This window comes from Felis catus, chromosome C2 (genome assembly GCF_018350175.1).
Source record: "Felis catus isolate Fca126 chromosome C2, F.catus_Fca126_mat1.0, whole genome shotgun sequence".
NCBI classification, from domain to species: domain Eukaryota; kingdom Metazoa; phylum Chordata; class Mammalia; order Carnivora; family Felidae; genus Felis; species Felis catus.
The window spans coordinates 27,535,332-27,557,232 of NC_058376.1; the positions used below are offsets into that span (position 1 = coordinate 27,535,332).

The window sequence follows — 21,901 nt, forward strand, 5'->3', positions numbered from 1 at the left end:
CATGAATATTGTGTTTTTAAAACCTTTTATAGATTCAGATCGCAAAACAGCAATACAAACCTACTCCTCAATGAATAATATTCCCTTTTCTTTTTCTCATGTGAAGTACACTTTAGAGAGCCTCTCTGACCAGAAGAGAACCACATTACCCAATTGTAGTAAACATTCTTTTCTTAGAAAGAAACATCAACCTTGCAAATATAGTATCAGTGAATTCACTATTACTTGGAGCTTGAAGGCCAGCAAGCTCTGCCTCAATAGGGGGAAAAAGATTTATTTTCTCTAAGTGTCATACATTCCTTCATCGACTTCAAAGTCAGACCCATTTCCAGTCCTCTAAGACGTAAACTGCAGTACTTACGTCAAGTGGATTTTCTAGTGGGTTATTTATTTCCATCTGTCTTATATTTGTGGGCAGGTTGAATAGATCTGAGTCTGCTGGAGAGAGAGATGAAAGATAGACTTTAAAGCAAGAGCCGAGTTTAAGCAAGAAAATAAGGCTCAACAATAGCGGATTAAACTTGAAACCTTGGGGAAATTCTTATTCAGGCAATTTTATGTGCAACTTTTAACTTGCAAATAGGGAATTTGACAATCTCTACATTGTTACATATAATGTAGTGAGAAATGATGATTTATGTAAACGAAAGTGATAGGTCGTGTATTTCCTAGGAAGCACATTCAAGTTTATTTTATCTGTTGAATTTGTTTCTCATTGTTCTTGTAAAACTGCTTCAGTTTCCTAAGTTCTCCTTCAGTGCACACCATCCACTCTTAACCTTCTCACTTCCTTTGGTCTGGAGTTCCATTCTTTATTAAAAGTTCACACCAACAACTAAGCAGAAAAAATTAATGTTCTGGTGGAGTCACATGCTGGTTAGAGGTTCTTCAGTCTTCATCGCACATTAAACCTGCATATAATTTATGTTGGTGTTAACCACAGATTTATGTCCTTTGAACTTTTTTTAATAAGTGAATGCTTTATCTCCCTAATGTAAACACTGTTGTTCATTCCGATTCTTATAAATTATTTAACGAATTACTCTGGTGTCTTTAGGTAAAAATAAATTAACTTAGAAAATGCGATCAGCCTAATTAAATCATGTGCTAGGTGACTTTCTATCTGTCCATAATTATAAATGAAAACCAACACCTTGTACTAAAAAGAAAATACATACGGTATTAATTAGTCTTCTAAGGGTTGCTAAAATGTGAAAAAATGGAATGTATTCAGAATCAGGTAACTTACCTCCCATGATTTAGGAACAATTGTTGGGGGCATGGAATACAGGTTTAGGGGATCAGAATTTGCTGAACAGCAGCTTTTAGCTTTCTCCTAGCTTGAACCTATATTAAATAGTCTTTGTATTGGGCAGATTTACTTTCTTTTTTAAGTGATCTACACTAATGTTTACTGAAAATGACTCCAGGTGAGTTTTCCCACTATAAAACCTTATAAAATTGATTGGAAAAAAAGAAAAAAGATCAACTCCAGATCTCAGTGGCTTAGCACAACCAAAGTTCTCTTCTTGCATACATATAAGTCTGACATGGGTTAACGGAGGTTTCTCCTCTGGGTGGGGTTTTAGGGACATGGGCTGACGGAGACCATGTTAGCTTGTGATGCCGCCATCTTACACACGCTTCAGCATTTGCCATCGTAAGGGAACAAAGAGCTTAGAGAACTCAGCTACTCTTAAGAGAAGCGCCTCATTTCTGTGCATAGCTCATCGACATTAACTTCGAGGAATGTTAGGATGTTATCAAGCAAAGGGAAAATAATCAATTATAGTAAAGACTAGTAATCATCATCACCTTCTATGCACTAAATATTCAGTTCCCTCTTCTTCGCACACATAACACATACTCAGTACCTCAACACGGAATGGCCTAAAGCCCATCCAGTCAGTGCCTGAATTTCAAAGTCCAGCACATCTAGATGAAGTTCAAGCTCCTATGTGACTTCTCCGAGTTTGGAGACCAATGAATTTAAAAGCCAAATTACCTACTCCTACACACACACACACACACACACACACACACACACACACTCAATCCACAAAGGTGTGACAGGGTCAGGATAATTACAATAATACACTCACTTTTAGAAAGAAGACAAATGGGACATAATCAGCAGTTCATATAAATCCCGAGGTCCTGCTGAGCACACAGTAAAGGCTCCCTACCAGTGTGTGACTCTAGTCTCCTTGTGACAAGTTCTTTTTTATTTCCATTCCCTTCTTTGACTGTATTTGAAAATCGGTCTCCTCAGGGCTGCACAGCTTCCTTGGCCCCCTTGCTCACATGAGGTTGTGTCCCCAAAGGCCATTGTCAGCTTCATACAAACGCATCATTAGTCCAGGCTTGTGGTTTCTTTGGCAGTACATTTCTCTCAAATACTTAAGAGGCTTCCTCTCTATTTGTTTCTAGTCAGTTCCATGTGTCAGTAACCACACCCACACTTTAAAATACCTAGTTCTCACATCTCTAGCAGCTCTTTGTTTTCTCGACCCCTGTCTTTTTTCTACCAATTTGGTGGCTACCTGAAGCTTATCTATAATAACAGGTGGAAAGACCCCACTTTTAAAACTCTCTACCTTGGGGCACCTGGGTGGCTCAGTTGGCTAAGCATCCGACTCTTGGTTTTGGCTCAGGTCATGATCTCACGGTTTGTGAGTTCAAGCCCCCTCATTGGTCTCCATGCTGACAATGCGGAACCTGCTTGAGATTCTCTCTCTTCCTCTCTCTGTCCCTCCCTGGCTCATTCTTTTGTCTCTCTCTCAAAAATAAATAAATAAACTTAAAAATTAAAAACAAAAATCTCTGCCTTAAGTACAGTACTCAACTGAAATGTTTTGTTAAATGGAAACTTCCTTTGTGTTCCATTTGGGTCTAGAAGCAGTTGGCTTTTCCATTGCTGTATGAGTCCATATTTCTAGATCCCCTGTATTTGTTCTAATTTCTGCTTGTGAGTCAGCCAATTCTTCCCTGGATTCATCTTTATTTTTGTAGTCCCTTGCCGAGTACAGCCAATAGCAGTTAGCAGACATTGCTATAGTTCTTTTTTCGCCTCTTACCTAGGAGCTAACTTTACTTGAGCATATGCTCTGCTTTCCAAGTTCTGATGTACAATAGTTTCAGCAAATGTCTTAACACTATATGACACACATTTTCTTCTGTTTCCACCTGGGTCATTTTTCTCACTTTCTGTCATTGCCTATATAGTACACATCAAGTCTTGTGTTATAGTAGAGCCCCATTTCTAATATGACTTTTTCTATTCATGAGAATGGTTGAGGTTACACAGATATGACAAATTAGCCACAGAACCTGAGTGGCTTATCATAACACAGGTCAATTTCTTGTTCATATAAATGTGCAAGTTATGAGGAAACTGTCCTCCATAAGTCATTCAGGGACCCGGGCTATTGGAGGCCACACTGTCTTTAGCTCTGCCATCTCAACCTTTGGCTCCCAATGTTGCCAGGTCAAGAGGAACTTATAATCACATTTAAATACCTCAGATTTGAAGTGACACATGTCACTTCCTCTCACAACTATAGCCCACAAACACCTGTCCTGCCCTAATGGCAAAGGAAACAGAAATCTTTACATGAAGAAGGAACGGAATAAGAGGAAAATTAAATTTTGTGGTCTCTAATTGTTTCTCTTTGTATTTTTAATGTTCAGATAAATGGAAACATAAATAAGCCACAGTAACATTATTTGATCACCGTGATGGAGAAACATTTGTCAAACAAATATTATATCATTTCATAAGTATAATTGGGAAGCACAAGTTTGATCCATTTCCTCACATATAAAAATACCTAGTGACTAATAGGTATAAAAGAAAGCTACATAGCAATCAAATTGGCCCTTAAATTAAAAAAAAAAATACTCCCTCAGAACTAGTTATATGACATGGAAAACAGATTGAACAAAAACAGTCACTAGCAGGAAATAGTAGGAAGTGGAGCAGCAAAAAAATGGATAAGAATAAATGAATGAAAAGAAGAAAAGAAAGAATAAAGCCACATAAAAGTTCAGGAAAGATTTTAAATGTTGTCAGATATAAGGAATTATTTTGAATAAAGTTAGGAGTCTATATAAAACATTGCTTAACAGCTTCAAAATTTTATCATAGCTAGGATATCAAGGTTCAGTACAAATAGGAGGGTCCTAAATGATTCTCAGAAATGGATATTCCTTAACACCTAGGTCAAGAATGAGGGTTGTGAACATATTGGTGAGAGACTGATGAGTCAGATAAAAACTGGCCCACCCACAATCATGGTAAAAAGGGCGACAGCAGCCCTTCTAAGTTAATGAACAGCCTATGTATCATTCTGGCACACCTGGTTCAGGGGGTTTGAGAGAAGAAGGGAACAGGAATCCCTGAGAGGAGGAAATCCAGCAAGAAAGCCACTTGAAATAAAATATTTTTAAGAATTATTTCAAACAAGAGTTAAAATCTTTGCCAAAGAAATAGCTCGTTCAAATTGATAAAATCATTTCTTAAAAACTGGACTGCTAAAATGTGAGAAGAGAAAAATTTTCTGCAGAAAATCAGAAAGTAAATATTCTAGGCTTTGATGTCCAAACAATCTCTGTCATAGCTACTCACCCCTGCTGTTAGAGCAAGAAAAAAACACAGACGATAGGATACATAAATGATGGCCCTGGTTATGTCTCTATGAAACTTTATTTGCAAAAATAGATAGCAGCCTATCTGAATCAGCCTACAGCCCATAGTTTGCCAACTCTTGCTCTCAGAAAGAAAATGGCAAATAATTCTAACAAAATTTTAAAGTAAACTGGTGAGAACAAAACAATGATCAACCATACTGACAGCTCAAGACATGCAAAAGAAAACAATGAAATTCTCCTTTTCCCTAAAGCATTACGAAATACCATGATACATGACTAAAGGGGGGCAGAGCATATTGACATAAGGTTTGCAAAATTTCTAAAGATCAGATGCATATATATGTGTATACGTATAGACACACACATATATCTTACACACACACACACACACATATATCTTACACATACACACACACACACACACACACACACACACACATATATATATAGACACATGTATACAAAAACGTAGAATTAGAATTTGGAAATCTTGCTAAGGATGCATAGTATTTAGTTTGAATTTTAGAATTTTAATTAGTACAAAAGCTATTCAGAGATAAATCAGGAAGGAGACAATACTTCTTGGTGGTCATAGTAATGATTTATTTGGTAATATATATATATATATGCACTTCCCTACCCCATTATTTTTGGAGAACAAAAATAGGGAAGAAGTGGGAAAAGTCATGCAATCTCTCTGTAGGTACTAGGAGTTCTTAACACTGGGAACATGAGGTCTCCTACTCAGTCTCCTCTTTATTGCCTTCCTTCATCCCATGGACTGAGAAGCTTCTAGAGGAATCAGATTAAGCAATAGCAAAAAGCATGTACTTTTAGCCTTAGGAATGTCCATCCCATATTAGGAGTCCTACTATCCTCAACTATTCTGAGTCCAACAATTCTTGTATAAAAATATTTTCCTAGTACCTGTGAACTGCAAGCAGAATAATTAGAAAGTTCTGTGGGTACTAAAAAAATGAATATTTCATTAAGGAGTAAAATTCATTTCTGATACATTCTCAACTATTATAAAGAACTGATAAAGGTTTGTAAAGAGTATCATAGCAAATAAATCTTTTTCCTTTTGAAATTATCTTTCTTTGTTCCCTGATCACAAAAGTAACCATGCATCACTATCAAATGTCACAAAGAAAGAACTTAAAAGAAACAGTTACCCGTGATGCCAGTACTTGGAGACAACCACTGTCGGCAGTGTGAAGCATGTTCTCCCACATTTTTATATTCATACATATGTGTGTATTTACCAACCTAAGATCTGCTAAACAAACTATTCTTTGATTTTCTCTGTTTCATTTAAAAATATGAACAATTTTAATGTACACAAGGAAAAATGGGTTCCTTCTCTTTTAACCACATTGCATTGCACTGGAAGTATGCACCATAAATTATTTATGTCATCTTCTACTGATGGACATCTCGACTGCAAAATTATTTTCCCTATTTTACACTGTAACATGAACATTTCAGTACACTTATTTGAGTGAGCTTACCCTCTTATATCCCTTAGGGTAAATTCATACAAATGCAATTTTCTATGTTGAAGAGTATCTAAATTTAATGTTTTGCATTATATTAATAAATTACCTTCTAGAAGAGTTGTAACAATTTCTCTCTCCCTAAGTTTCCAATATGAGTGTCTTTGAGTAAATTATGGTATTTTCACAGACTAAAATACTATGTTTCAAAAATTAATGACATGGCAAGCCATACACAGGATTATATCAGGTAAAACAAGATACAAGATATAATAAAGTACACCATTTATATATCACTATATAAATTGCTATATATATATATATATATATATATATATATATATACATGGAGAGGAATATATATATTATATAATACGTGTGTGTGTGTGTGTGTGTGTGTGTGTGTGCGCGCGCGCACGCTCCAAGGAGCATCAAAACATAGGGAAAGGACTGGAGCAAATTTTTAACTGATATCTTATGTTCGTCTACATTTGTTAAATTTCCTAGAATTTGTGCATATTTTAGTTGTAATCTGAAAACCAGTATGTTAAAGAAATACTGGAAATCACAAAGCTGAAGAAATGTGTTTTCACATATTTCGTAGTTTACCTGCTATTAGACATACAATTATAAAACAAAACACCCCTAATGTGCCACAGTCAGGAATATTTAAACGTGCTAAACTAAATTGCTTTTTCTCAACAAAGGACTTGTTTTCATTTGTGAAATGTCTTCATGCCTAATAGCAAGCAGAAGAAAACCTTGCTCTCCTCCACTGAGAAGACAAGTTAAGAGCAAAACGGTGAGCCCCTGAAAACAGAGAAGAAACTAGCTCCTAAGAGCTAGCTCTTACCCTGGCTGCAGGCATTTTGGAAAGCTTTTTGGAAGGGAACAAATCATTAATAAAGACTCAATACTTACAGTGACCTTTGAGCAATTCCAGATGTAGACATGCAGATTTTTCCACAAATAATAAAGAAGGGCTGGCTACAAGAAGTGACAGTCCGGAACAGATCTGCAGGAGACTAGAATTACATGGGACACAGAAAAGAGACTGAGCAGAAATGAAACAACACAAAAAGGATCCAGATCCTTCACTAAACAACCAGAGATTTATTCTCTTACATGATTTTTTTTACCAATTTTTTCCTGAGTGAACAGGAAATGCATGTTATTTTATATTTTCTGGATATGATTATGGCTTTATCAGTCTTTATGATGCTCTTCTTCTCCATCCTAACACTATGCTAAGTTTTTATACAGAGTGACTCATTGAATCCTCATATAAACCCAACTTGGTAAAGACTATTATTCACATTTTATAATTAGAAAAGGGAGGCACAGAAATTTAGGTAGCTTAGCCAAGATCATGCATCTAGAACAGAGGTCGACACACTTCTTAAAGGGCTAGCGAGTAAATATCAGATGTGCTGCCATAAGGTCTCGGTCACAACCATTCCACTGTGCTGCATAGTGCAAAAGCATGCAGAGACAATACTCAAACCAGTGAACGTGGCAGTGTTACCCAAACAGGTGGCAGGTTCACTGGCCATGGTTTGCCAACCCTTGACCTACCTACAAAGTAGTAAAGCAAGATTCAAACTTAAGTCTACGCCTTTAATAATTAAACTGTCATACAATAGGGGAAATGCAATTATTGTGGTTCTCCTTCCATAGTCTGGGCTCACTCATTCTCAAATATTCTTTTGGGTCTCCAAACAGTCTAGTTCTAAAGAAACTTACCAGTTAATGTGAATTGTCGCTTACAGTGATTTGGTGGGCAAACAGTTATGGATTCCTAGGGGGCATAAATAAGGTAGGTAACTTTTCTAACAGAATGGGATTTAGCCCCTTCTTGTCAGGATAGATGTGCAGACCTGAAATTTAGAAGGCAATACTCAGCCTTCCAAAATGGAGAGAAAAAGAAGGAGATGATATTGGGCCCATTTTTAATTTAGAAATATTTAGTTTAACAAGTCCTATGATCTCAATATTTTTCCTTAATTTCCAAATTATTGTCACTTGGTGAATTTGTCTCATAAGTATAAAAACATTGGGCAATATGGCTGTACTCATTTTAAATTGCCTAAAATTCAAAGTTGTGAGAAAAAAATATTTCAACAATATTTAGTTTTCCTTGAGTTCATGAAGTAGCATTGAAAAATAATCAACAAGTTGTGCCAGCTTTTTGATTTTTTAGTAGTAGGTCTTTAGCAGAATTTGACAGCCGCATCCATGAATACAGAATGAACCAAGGTTACATAAGACTGCTAAAATAATTGAGAAGTTACATGATCTATGGGCAGGAAAAAGAAGAGTCAGAAATTTAAACTCAGTCTTAATGTTATTGTGGCCCAGTCAAATGACCTTGAGCCAATTCTCTCTAAATCTGAATCTTCCACAGGAAAATGGCATTAATATCACCTGCTAATGTACCAGGGCTATTGTGAAACTTATATGAAAAAATTCATGAAGTTACCTTGTAGATTTAAAACACTATATTCATTAAGGTAGGCTTCTAAGACTTACAACTTATTTTTACAAAGCAAAATATCTTTTTTTTCCTGTATCTTTTACAGACCTATAATTTTCACCAGAAACGTAGAAAAGAGGACACCCAGAGTTCCAGATCTTTGCCAGCCCATCACTGTGAAAAAGCAAAGTCAACCCATAATCCTATTACCATTTCATTTTTCGAGACCTATAAAACTTTTTCCTTGCTATCAATAATCACCAACATTTCTAAATGCTCCATTTACTAGATTCCTAAACTTTTTCTAAGACTAAAGAGTAAATAACAGTAACATTTATAGAACAGAAGTCATTTAAGTAGTTTTCACAAACCAATTGACTAAAATTTTAGCTAGATTTCTAAGAAATATCGTAAAGACACTGTAGCAGATTGTGTTATTTTCTGTAAATATTTGCAGCCCATCTCTTGGGAAAGATTATACTCCCCCACTTCACTGATGTCAATCTTGGTCATATGACTTGTGAAGAGTGAGCAGAAGTGGCATGTGCCACTTGCAAGTAGAAATTTAAGGGCCATTGCAGTTTGCCAGTTTCTTTTTACTTCTGTGCTAGACCAGAATATTCCAGATAAGGGCTCCATCAACCAGGGGTCCAGAGCGAATACAACATGGAGCAGCACTGGGACCAACCCAGGAGACTATGTAGAATAAGTGAGAAGTAAACTTTTGTTCATGTTAGTCACTGATATTGTGGGTCACCTGTTACCACAGGATAACCTAGGCGATTGTCCTAAATGACTAATTAGAGGATGTAAAAATCCTGTTATATTCTGCGCCTGGACCTTTTAATTATAAATGATATAAAGATGGCAGTAGCAAAAAATAACCTCATTTATTCAGAAAGAAGCATTTCAATGTTTCCTATAGGTTAATACAATTAAGACAGGATATAAGACGAAATTTTGGCTGCACTGAACAACAAAAGTGTTGCAAGGGATTCAGAATCCTAAAGAATTTTTGAGTTATTTACAGGATACAAAAGCATGTAACCAGAGGATCACATCCAGAAATAATGTTGGCTATTATTTAGGGATTATCTTTAACCTGGGAAAATGGGGCACTCACCATCCTTTTTTCTTTTTCTCTTTTTTAGCCAAGAAACTTCAAAATTATTTTCAAAGAAAAAGAAGTGACTTTCAAAAGGCATTAGCAAAACTCCATAGATTTCCTAAATCCAAAGACTAATAATATATACAACATTTCCTTGCCTAAAAGCTATGTCCTAATATGACACAAGTCCTGTCAAGATTTCTGTTTTTAATAAAAAGTTAATCACGTTTAAACATAATATCTCTAATATCTGGCTCAACACAAGAAACATACAATTTCAGGGATAACATTAGATATGCTTTGCAATATCAAGAAACTATCAACACAGTATCAAGGATACCCTGCCCTCTACTGTCAGTATTAAAATTTTGCATGTTTAACTAAATAGCTAAATCACTGTATTTAAAATCCCTCCACACTGTGGTGTTTAAACATTGTTTCTATTCTATTAGCTCTTTTCTTATACAATTTAACATGTATGTTCACTTAAACACTAAAGCTAATTAATCTTTTCATACTGCTCCTCAGAAAAGGAACTCAGAATGCTTTAATGCTATTTAGTCATTTCTCAGCTTGGAGTCTCTTGTTATTCCACACGAATTTCTCTTACTTTAACCCCATCAATTATAAAATGTAATTATTTCACTATGGTAAATGTTTGCTTATCATCACACAGGTATTTTCTATTTTATTTAATCGCGATTCCTCCTTGCATGTTAGACCTTCCTTCAAAATCACTTCATATGTAATGCAGATCTGCTGATGTGAAAGCCTCTCCATTTTTATTTGCAGAAACCTCTGGTTTGTTCTTCTTATTTAAAGGTTCAGAAGTATACAATTCCAGGTAAACAATGATTTTCCCTGACTACTTGAAGATATTATTCTCCAGTCTTCTAGCTCCCTTTGTTGCTGTTGAAACCACTCACCTCCAAACTCCAGCTGGCCTCTCTGGCTCCATTTAGCAATATCTAAGCTCTTGTCACTGCCAGCTAAAGGGAATTTTCCAGAGTTTTATTGGGAAATCTCACTTTTTCATTGGTTCTCCACACCACCTGTACTGTGGGTTCCTCTGTTCTGTTCCTGTCTGAATCTGTCATTTATTATGGTTTCTAGAATTTTCCTACAAATGTGATCTCTAAAAGTTAGTTTAAAACATGTGCAGAGTTAAAGGGTATGGTTTACACCATCTGCATTTATGTCAATGAAGAGGAAACATGTTCATGCATCACCATTTTGTATTTTACATCACCTTGGTGTTCTATATACGTATTGATGGTGGTCTTGTATAATAATATTTAAATTTTTGAAAAATCACATACTTGTATTTGTCTCAAAAAATGGAATGTTCCCTCAATTATCATATTTTTGTGAGTTACATGCATGTACTATTAATCTTAATATTAAATAGTATCATTTTTAGACAAATAAATTTAAATATAATATATAGAATAGATTTTGCATATAATCTGAATTGCATGTACCACCAGGTGTCATAAAGGGTCTTAGAAACTTATTTATGCAGGCTTTCCATTGAGCAATCCACCTGACAGTAGAGCTAGCTCTGTCCTTTGGACACTCTAGATATTTTCAGACCCTTTTTAGATAATTCAAGAAATAAGTCTGAATTAATGCACACAAAGTATTATTTTCAATTACTAAATAAGTTACCACTTAAATAACATTATGTCGCAGCCAACATGCAAAGGAAATAGGTGAAATACTCCTACTAGTCAAAGTAATCCTCACTAATTCAACAAAATTTGTTTTGTACCTGCAAGGTGCTCGACAGAGATACAAATGACAGACCAGTAAAACGGTGGACCTGTCTGAGGTCACAGATTGTAGTCTCCTACACAGACCAACAATTATCAAGCCAGTAGAGTAAAGCGTGATGAGAGCCACAATACAAAAAGTACAGCACATTATGTGAGTACTTAATTTTAGAAACATTTTGTAAAGATTCAGGCTCTTATGACTGGGCTTGAGATCACACCATAGATAGAAACTTGAAAAGCATCTGTTTTCTTTCTTAGCCCTGAGAATCACGTCATAACTCGTTTGTTCCCTCTACATTATTTGAAATCCTAGATGGCCACTAAAAACAGTTCATGAAAAATTAAAACTTATTAAAAATGTTAGTGATGATTTACAAACAAAGCTGGGTACGGATAGTTGCGAGTCAATACAATTTTGAAAGGACATCTGCTGTGATGGATGGCTTCACTCAAAGTGCAGATTATTGGAGATTTGGTAAATCATACAAATATATCAGAGTTCTCTGAAATCAAGACAGAGTGAGAACACACAACTAAAATTAGGCAGTAGATGATATATGAACCAAATATACTTTTAAAAGTGTATGTAGCAGTTTGAATGTAATTGGTGTAACATAAGCCTGCGCAAACTTAAAAAGCATACAAGGTCATCAGGATTAGAGACTCATTAAACTACAGGTTCTATTTTAAGTAAAACAACCCAGTAAGTACCATTTTGCAATGAAGTGAAATGACCCATTTCCTTTTTCTTTGTCTTAACACAGGAAAGTTAAGGTAGCAGGGGGTAATGCATACACATACTCTAAGAGGTATGTAGTGATGTGTTTGGGAATTTACCAAGTTGGAGTAAAAATAGAGCTCACCTTCCTGGCACGGAGATTTACCTAAGTGCATATAATTGAAACATTTAGATAGATTATATAGAATACACATATTTGTATAACATGTTGTGATTGGTTATATGACTGCATGGATATATAACTACTATTTATGTCTGTGGTTGGCCATGTCTGGCTGTGGCCTTTTCTTGGGGGTAAGTGATCACAGCCTATTTGGGTATATTTCAAGAGATCTAAAACAACTTACTACGTAGGAGCACTCAATCAGACACAGAAGCCTAGGTCTGAGGATCCCTCTTACACTAAATTGATGGCTGTGGACAAGGCCCTGAGCCTCTGGACTATTGGTCACAGTGTCCAAATCCCTAAAATGGGATCTCTGAGGCCCTTCCTACTCTCACTTTCTGTGTTCCTGTGTGGCTTCTGATGTTTATTGGGTCTCAAAAGCACAAGAAATCTACCTTCCTGACAAAAGTTGTTGAGTACCCCAATGTACTAATGAACTATGTTTATTCACTGCCAGCACATGTTGAAGGCATTTATAAGGTTGGTGGCAACTGAGAACAGTGGACCAGGGTCACCAAGGGATACATGTATATAAGTATCTACACTCAATATTGTCTTTTATTAATCTTCTAATATTTATTATTAGTCCGTTTATTCATAAAATCATTTCATCCCAGACTGTAAGAATTATACTCTATTCTGCCATCCAGACAGCAAGTTCTCAGCAACTTCTTAATTAACCACTAAGCCAGTTTTAAAAATAATCAAGCAATTGGCACCTAGAGTATTTCCCTGCTTTACTTCAGACAAAACTCTGAGGTATATTTCTTAAATATAAAATAAGAAGTTAAATAATATTTCTCACTTTTATTCTGACCCACAGTAGTTCCTGGAGAAAAAAAGGTAAAGAAAAGAAAAAGAGTGAAACATTTCATTGCAAAACAAGGGTGGGCAGTACTCTCTCATTTTATTAATACAAACCCGTACCTGTCATTTTCATGTTAAACATTTATTAGCAGTAAATTGGTACATAAATTATTGCTAAGGAAATTTTTCATGAGGAAAATAGCCTTTAAAATAAATCTTGTGTAGTGTATAAGAATATATGCATAAGGAGATGGAAAGCATCTCCCAGAGGAGAAACTTGTCTGAGCTCTTAGATATGAATATAAAAAATCTCCCCTCATTTCACCTCTTTCCTCAGGGCCAGACTGTTCCATGAACTGGGCCCATTCCAACCTGAATATACTTAATATGAATGAACATTATAGCAAATGTTAACAAGGCCAAATTCTGCTACCACAAAAATTTTAAAACAAATAATCACTGTAAGGAAAATAGTCATAAACCCTGGCTTATGGCCCATGCTTGGTTGAGTTTTTAAAATATGCTTCTCAAAATAATTCCACACCATTTTATCAAGTTCTTAACACTCATTACTCCAGTGGCTTTTAAGTTTTTACTCTTCCAGTAAAAAATATATTTTACATCACGGCCAAATATATGTATGTATATACATATACGCATGCACATAAACATATACATATATATGTAGAGTTATATATATGAACTTTATATATTTATATCTATGTATATGAAATTATAAAGCGGAAAAATATTTTATAAAACATACCTACCCTTACCGCATGCTATATACGATATTTTATATTCTATTCTATTTTCCTTTAAAAAAGGCTGTTTGAGTCCAGTTAAATGATTTTGCAACTCAGCACTATATCATAAACCAATGCACATTAGAAAACAAATAGGGACAAAATATTTTCCCCAAGAACATGGAGTAAGAGCAAACGAAGAGGAAAAAAGAAATGGGATAGAGAGAAAGATACAAACCACAGGCCAGCTGGAAATCAAGATACCCTTGTGATTTTTTATTCCTTCTCTGAATTCATTTTCTGTGCTTTCCTTTCATGCATGCCACTCCAGCTGCATTGGCTTCCATGATGTGCTTAGAAGCTTCAGATATGATCTCAAGTCATGTCCTTTATATTGGGCTCTTCTATTTGCTAGAAATGCTTTGAAACACTCCCCCTAATACACCAAGATACTTCTAATGGCTTGTCTCTCAGTTCCTTCAATGGTCTTATCTGTTCAAACTACTAAAATTAGAATACCTTTCCTAATCTCTATACCTCTTTCCTGGTTATCTGATCCATGGCAGTTATTAACTTGTCACCATCTGATGTGCTGTAGGTTTCGATGTGTGATTCTCACCCCCACGAAAATATAAATTCCATCAGCGCAGAAATTTTGGGTTTGGTTTTGTTTTTTGGCTTTTTTTAAGGTTCCACTTTTTTTAGTTTTATGGAGCTTTAATTGATAAATTGTAAGATATTTATAATGCACAATATGATACCTTGTTAGATGGTATATATTTTGAAAGGATGATTTTCTTCAACAAGTAATTGAGAAATACATCATCTCACTTTTTTTTGTGAGAACATTTCTGTTCCAGTCTCTTAGCAAATTTCCTTTATACAATATAGTCACCATATGATACATTAGATCATCAGAACCTACTCCTCTACTAACCAGTTGGTACTCAATATTCACTTGTCGAATAAATCAATATAAGTTTCATTTTGTACTGAACACTTGAAACTTTTAAATTTGTACCTAATCTACAGATTGATAATCTCTAAATTCCCTATTGGTTCTAAAATTGTATGCCTCTAACGTGAACATGTGCTCAGTCTGCTTGATGACTTTCCTGATTCACTGTAGCCAAGTTAGTTCTTGCCCTCCTCTTTCCACTTTTCTCCTAGAGCTCTCCATTCTTGGTTATAATATTAACATTAATCATATTTTACCACAAATTAGACCAAGAGTTAATCAAGGGTAAGGTGTGTTTTTATGTTTCTTCACATCGTCACTGTAATATACAATGGTGTCTAACACTCGTAGTGTTGAGTTCTCAATAAATACTGATTCAGTGGGTGAGACTTTGGTGAAACAATGCTTTAGGGGCCAGAAGAGAGAGAATGTTTCTTTGTTTATTTTACTTTTTCCCCAAATTAATACAGCCTTTCTTGCATCTTTAAAATATTACAAATAAGTCTGAAAAATCATCTGTCACCTTGCTGTTTCTGTAGCTGGACAACTTAGATCTTATTCATCAACCTGTGAACTGTTCCTTTTTCAGAAACACAGATACTATCCAAAAGTTTTCTGATATCCTTGATTTTAACTGTTGTGGCTTGCTGAATCAAAGCAGCTGAATGTGATACAAGTTCAATGTCATTTCCTTTAAGAATTAATCCCTCTTTCGGGGCTTGATACACAAAACAAGCAACACTTGGCCTCATCTGAACCCTGCATATGTATTTTTCACCCAAGAAATTTCAGATTTCAACAAGAGAACCATTCCCCTGGATAACAACGTTGATGGGGAAGTGAGCATACACAGACCTCATCTTGCAACAGAAGCCCCATGTAACACCCTTGACCATGATCTGTATATGACTACAGATAGTGCACACGGTAGCCAGTTCTTTTCTATTTACCCACCATTTGTCAACTTGGAGCCTCTTCTTTTTCTTTCCAGGAAGACTGAGTTCTACATTGATGTGATTGAAGTCCCTTCCCAGGGTTCCTCTGGGGCACTTCACAATAACAGTGCATCCCTTCAGAATGATGTGGACATTTTCTGGAATGTCGACAGTCTGATTGCTGAGAATCGTCTTTATTCTTGTAGTAGATGTGGCAAAGAGAGAGCATCTTTCGTCATCATGTTCTTGTAGCCCATCTCTTTATTTATTTTTTTAACATCTACCTGAAGAGCATAAGTGCGAATATCTCTATAGTAGATCATTGAGAAACTATGTTAGATTTCCACTATTCTCCAGTCTTGAAACCCAAGCAACCAAGCAGCAGATTTTTTTCTTCTCTAGTACGTTTTCCTTTGGAGGAATTTAAAAGTCATCATATCCTCTACTGGACTGTTAGGAAATTAGAAGTATCATTTAAAAGGGCAGAAGCATATCTAAGTCTTAACAGATAAGTGAGAACTAATTCTAAAGATTTCAAGAAATAGATATTGCCTGAAACCCATATTTTTTTAGTTTATTTCAATAATTTTTTTGAAAAGAAACAAACTAGGAAATACCTATCACTGAGCATCCTTTTAATTGTTTACTCTAACTAACAATATTTTAAGAAATAAAGGGAAAGACATTACTTTGTAGGATAAAATAAACTTTAAAGGATTTTGGTCTAATCTTAAACAGTAAGATTTCTGTATTTAGTTTTATTGTACATCTACAAGATAAATTCATACTTCAGTAGTTATTGCAATACAAAATATCATTATTTTTTTCAAAATAATGAAGTTCGAATATGTTTAGTTTGAGTTTAATCATTCCTTTCCTAAAACTTACCTGTTGTGCATATGGAATAAACTAAACTTATTTGCAGTTGGATTTTCTCCTCTTTGAAAATATCTAACCTTCATTGAAGCAAAATTCAGAGTTCTCTTTAGTTCATGTTTTTTTAACTTTTCATAACTAAAAGTACTGATTCACCCCAATCGTGTGTTCCAGATATATTCAAAAGGTATAAAATCAATTATAATACTAATAGTACTCACAATCTAAACATGTGTTTAAGTTAAAGGAAGATCTTACAAGAATTTATTTGGAATTTGCATTCAAAGGCAAAATAAAGTTGAGGGTTAGGGATTTTTCTGATAGAAGTTTGTCTTTACATTGAAAATAGTCATTATTTTTGAGAAATAATTTATGTTTTTTATCACAACTGAGGAAGGATGAAATCAAAAACCTTATTTCAAAATGTCTTCTTCAGGGCATCTGGGTGGCTCAGCTGGTTGGGAGTCCAGCATGGCTCAGGTCATGATTTCGTGGTTCGTGAGTTTGAGCCCTGCAGCAGGCTCTGTACTGACAGCCCAGAGCCTGGAGCCTGCTTCAGATTCTTTGTCTCCTTTTTCTGCCCCTGCCCCACTCACACTGTCTCTCAGAAAGAAAGAAAGAAAGAAAGAAAGAAAGAAAGAAAGAAAGAAAGAAAGAAAGAAAGGTCTTCTCTAAGCCAAAAAAAGTTATGCTTTGATTGGAGGATTCAATTATCTGAACTACTCAAATCAATATTTTCTAAATTTTTCAAAATGATTAACTGTTGTCATATAAAACTTTCCTCTAAATAGCTCAATCATTCTCCTAGTGAAAGTGGAGGACTTTGAGAGTATCTCTCTAGACCATCCCCAAGCTCTGTTGGACACTCACACATCCTATAATATTCTGTATCAAGCAACATTTACCATTGTGTATCAAGTTTTAAAGAGCAAAAATCTTGTTTTCTTACATAAAGGAGTAACAAACAGTAAAAATAATTAAAATAAAATAAATGTTACTAGAGTATGAAAAGTGTGCTACACAGGATGATCCATGTTTTATAGGGCTGAATCTTATTCTATTTGAGGGATCTTTTTTATAAAAGAGAATATAAACTTACAAATATAAAATTAGACATGTATGTAAACATTTAGAATGAGAAAATAAATAAAACTGCAAATTTTTTTAGATTTTTAAAAAAAATTTTAACATTTATTCATTTACGAGAGACAGAGAGAGACAGAGTATGAGCACGGAAGGGGCAGAGAGAGGGAGACACAGAATCTGAAACATATTCCAGGCTCTGATCTGTCAGCACAGAGCCCAACGTGGGGCTCGAACTCATGAACTGCGAGATCCTGACCTGAGCCGAAGTCGGACGCTCAACTGTCTGAGCCACCCAGGTGCCTCAAACGGCAAAATTTTAAAAAGCTGAACACAAACTATGAGATCAGCTAATTCTAGTATCAAGACCAGTCTTTTCTCTAGTATAATTGAAATTATATTGAAATTATTATTGAAATTTTATTTCAGTATTGATCATTGAGAAAACTTTTATCTTCACAACTTGTTATTGGTAATGCAATAAAAATATTTAGGGTTGGTATCCAATTTTGAGAAACTTTTATCAAGTTTCTTTCCTAGAAACAAGATTTCAGAGGTTCCTGGGTGGCTCAGTCAGTCAAGCATCCAATTCCTGATCTCAGCTCTGGTCTTGATCTCAGGGTCGTGAGTTTAAGCCCCATGTTGGGCTCTGCACTGGGTCTGAAGCCTATTTATACATACATACATACATACATACATACATACATACATACATAAATTCAGACATTTCAAATATGCAAATGTACATTGACCATCTCATAATGATGTCCAATCAGCAATGAATTTAAGTATTTTCCCAGTGGGTTCGTATGACTCATTGCTTTTTATTAATATGATTATCTGACAATTCTGTAGCTATTCACTCCCTTGTCCTAGAAAATATCTCCCACTTTTACTAAGTTACTATTTTAGGTATGATCTCAACACGTTTTTTTTACAATTTACCTCTCATTGTCAAAATAATATTAGGTAATTTTATTTAATTTACTTAATTATTCCTCCCCCTTTTCCTTTTGTTTGCATATTTTATTATTTTTACATGAATTTTCTCTAACTTTTAAAAATAAATGTCTCAAGTGTCTATAATTTCTCACTTGTTAGATCAAAGCATTCCAAAATGTATTTCCATATAATAGCTAAATCTCTCCCCCTTAGCCTTATCCTAAAAATGCTCTAGTGACTTCACTGAGTAGAACAAGACTCAAATCATAACTAATTGCAATTGAACTGTCTTTTGCTTCACAGTAAATATGCATTTATGGTATGGAAAAATGGAAAAGAAAACCAAATTGTGCTAGGTAAGCTCAAGGAAGGCGTCACAAGGTACATGGATATGGATGCCAACTCTTGGAAAATAAGGCCATGTTCATGAGGTAGGGAAGACTGTGGGCAAGAATTTGTGCAAAAGTTCAAGCCTCACAGCACTAACCACAAACTCAAGGTTCTGCCCTGACATCACCATTTTTCTCTTCTGGTTAGTTACCCAGCATCCTTGTTTCCCAATTCCCACCTACTCACGTACCGTAGCACTTGTGGTTATTGTAACTTAAGGACAATTAAGATAAGCCATGTGACATACAAATTTCTAGGTGAAAACAGAATAAAAGCACTTTAAGATTTTGGTAAAGACCCTGAAAAGAATGTATTTGAAACATATGAAACCATGAAGGACATGTTTGTTTTCAAGTCCATGGTACCAAAATGGAACCATGTTCTGGAGACTTAAAGGAGGCCATTTGTGGAAAATGAAAGCACACTTACTCAGTGGGCTTCATCAGCCTGAAAGGGGACAAACATTAAAGTCAAGAATTTCAAGAAAGCTTAAATGACATCATAGATGAGAGATTTGTATAAAAAAGAAATTGTATCTACTTCTAATAAGCTTCTAATGTCTACTCTTTGTGATAAATATCAAAGAAAGGATATGCCATCCTCTCCACATACATGATCTTATCAAAGTCAGATGCTCTGGACTTGGATGGGCTTTTGGGGAGACAATATGATTCTGATGTTCTTAGTTTCTCAAACATCTTTAAAGCCCCTTAGAAAAATAGATATTGACATCAAATTTCAAATATTAGGAACACATGCATAGTGCACATATCTTTTTGATCAAGGTGATGGTTAATTTTATGTGTCAGCTTGACTGGGCAACACAATGCCCAGATATTTGGTCAAACATTATTCTGGGTATGTCTGTGGTAGTGTTTTGGGATTTGGAGACTAACATTTGAATCTGTAGGCTGAGTAGAGCAGATTACCCTCCCCAGTGGGCCTCCTCCAGTCTGTTGAAGGCCTGAATAGAACAAAAAGGCTGACCCTCCCATTAGAAAGAGGCAACTCCTCCTGCCTGATTAGTGGATCATTGGTCTTTTCCTGCCTTCAAATTAACTGAAATATTGTCTCTTCTTGGGTCCTGAGTCTACCCCTCCTTTCTCCTGGTTCTCAGGCCTTCAGACTTGGACTGGAACTACATCAGAGGCTCTCCTGGGTCTCCAGCCTTCTGACTGAAGATCTTGGGACTTCTCAACACCAATTTTTGCATGAGCCAATTTCTTACAATAAAATGTTTCTCTCTTTCTCTGTAGATATATATAGATATATGGATAGGTAGATAGATTGATCGATCTAGAGAGAGTTTTGTTCTGTTGATTCTTGTTTCACTGGAGAATCCTAACTAATACAGCTTATATAAACATGCAGAATTTAATAAGGTATCTAAGAAAAAGATGTTTAAGTTAATATTCACACATACTTAATCTAGTCTGTATGTTTGGCCAGAGATATGGCATAAGGGAACAAAGGCAAATCCAATCTATCGACATACAATCATGGAAGTTAAATTTGGCCTACTTTACAGATAAGGAAAATGATATACAGTGAGTTAAAACATTTTCCCAAAGATTTATAGCAGTCAGCGATAGAACCATAAGTAACACCTTTTCTGAATTCTAGGCTAGTGTTCTAGCCTTTATAGCAGGCTACTAATTTCACACTTGATTCTTTTTACATTTCAGTGGTTTAATATGTAAAATGATCTCTGACGCTAACTCATACTCACCACTTCATTTATGGTGCACCAATCCTCACTTTAGAGTGAGGGTGTTCTACTGAACAAGACAGGTCGTTGGGCTGGACGAGAAGCATGCTTGTGTTTTGGGGGAGGTGTGGCAGTGAAGGGCCAGGAGAGATGAGCAGAATGCCTCTGGCTCATGAGAGTCAGTCACAGAGAACACTTTGTTGTCCACTCTAAGATGGGAAGGGCATAAATATGAGCTGGTGCCAAGGTACTCAACTGCAAGGAGCGGGGAGGAGGTGAGATGCCAAAGCCCACAGAGAGGCATTATCCTGGTAGCCTCCTTAAATCACCCCATTTCCAGAGAGGGCTCTGGTGACCTGAACATGCCATAAACAAAGTGGACACTGCCACTACTAAGAAGCACAAAAATTTGTTTCAAGACACTTTCCCTGAATATTCTTGTATGAGGCCCTCACTGTCCATCAACGCACTGCTTTTGGTAAATTTTACCGCTGTGTTATTCAATTTTCACATCGTTGGAAGTCTCACTCAATATTTAATGATACACTGGCTTGGCAAAATAAAAGAAACTGTAGATTATTCCTGCAAAACACATCTGCTTGCTCCAGAAAAAAAGTGTGGAAAGAAAAGTAAGACATTGATTCAAATTTCCCTATATAGTTTTTAAAGCCAGTTGAAAAAAAAATCCTATCAAAGAATACTTTCTAATTTCTAAGGAAGCAAATAAAACAGTCATTTGGTAAGTGCATTTATCACAACTAGCTTTACATTTTTAGTCAAATCTATAATAAAAGATTTATTTATATAACTGATATGTTCAGTATATTGTCCCTATTCTATGAATTCGAGCAAGATTTTGAAAGTTTAAATTATCATAGATGTTTACAGTTATATGTTTTTCTGTGATTAATTTTACCTTGGGTCCTGGTCAGAAATGCACCTACCACCCGTTATAATTGTTCCTTCGGGAAAAATCAATCTTCTTGACAATGAAATAAGTCATGACAATTTCCATGAACATCCTCTAGTGAAAAATGAGGGGAGCTTGT

General features: G+C 35.5%; 1 long non-coding RNA gene and 1 pseudogene across 3 annotated transcripts in view; one reads left to right on the plus strand and one right to left on the minus strand.

Moving 5' to 3' along the window:
- LOC102900968 overlaps window positions 1–10,793 on the plus strand; it is a 49,555-nt gene extending 38,762 nt beyond the window's left edge. Inside the window, exons 5-6 of one of the 3 annotated variants that reach the window (XR_006584920.1) lie at window positions 6,854–6,948; window positions 9,771–10,793. This is a non-coding gene — a long non-coding RNA (uncharacterized LOC102900968). The other 2 variants (XR_441103.4, XR_006584921.1) reach the window with 2 other exon arrangements.
- A 4,223-nt stretch (window positions 10,794–15,016) lies between these two features.
- LOC109491640 lies at window positions 15,017–21,873 on the minus strand (annotated as a pseudogene).
- Window positions 21,874–21,901: the final 28 nt, after the last annotated feature.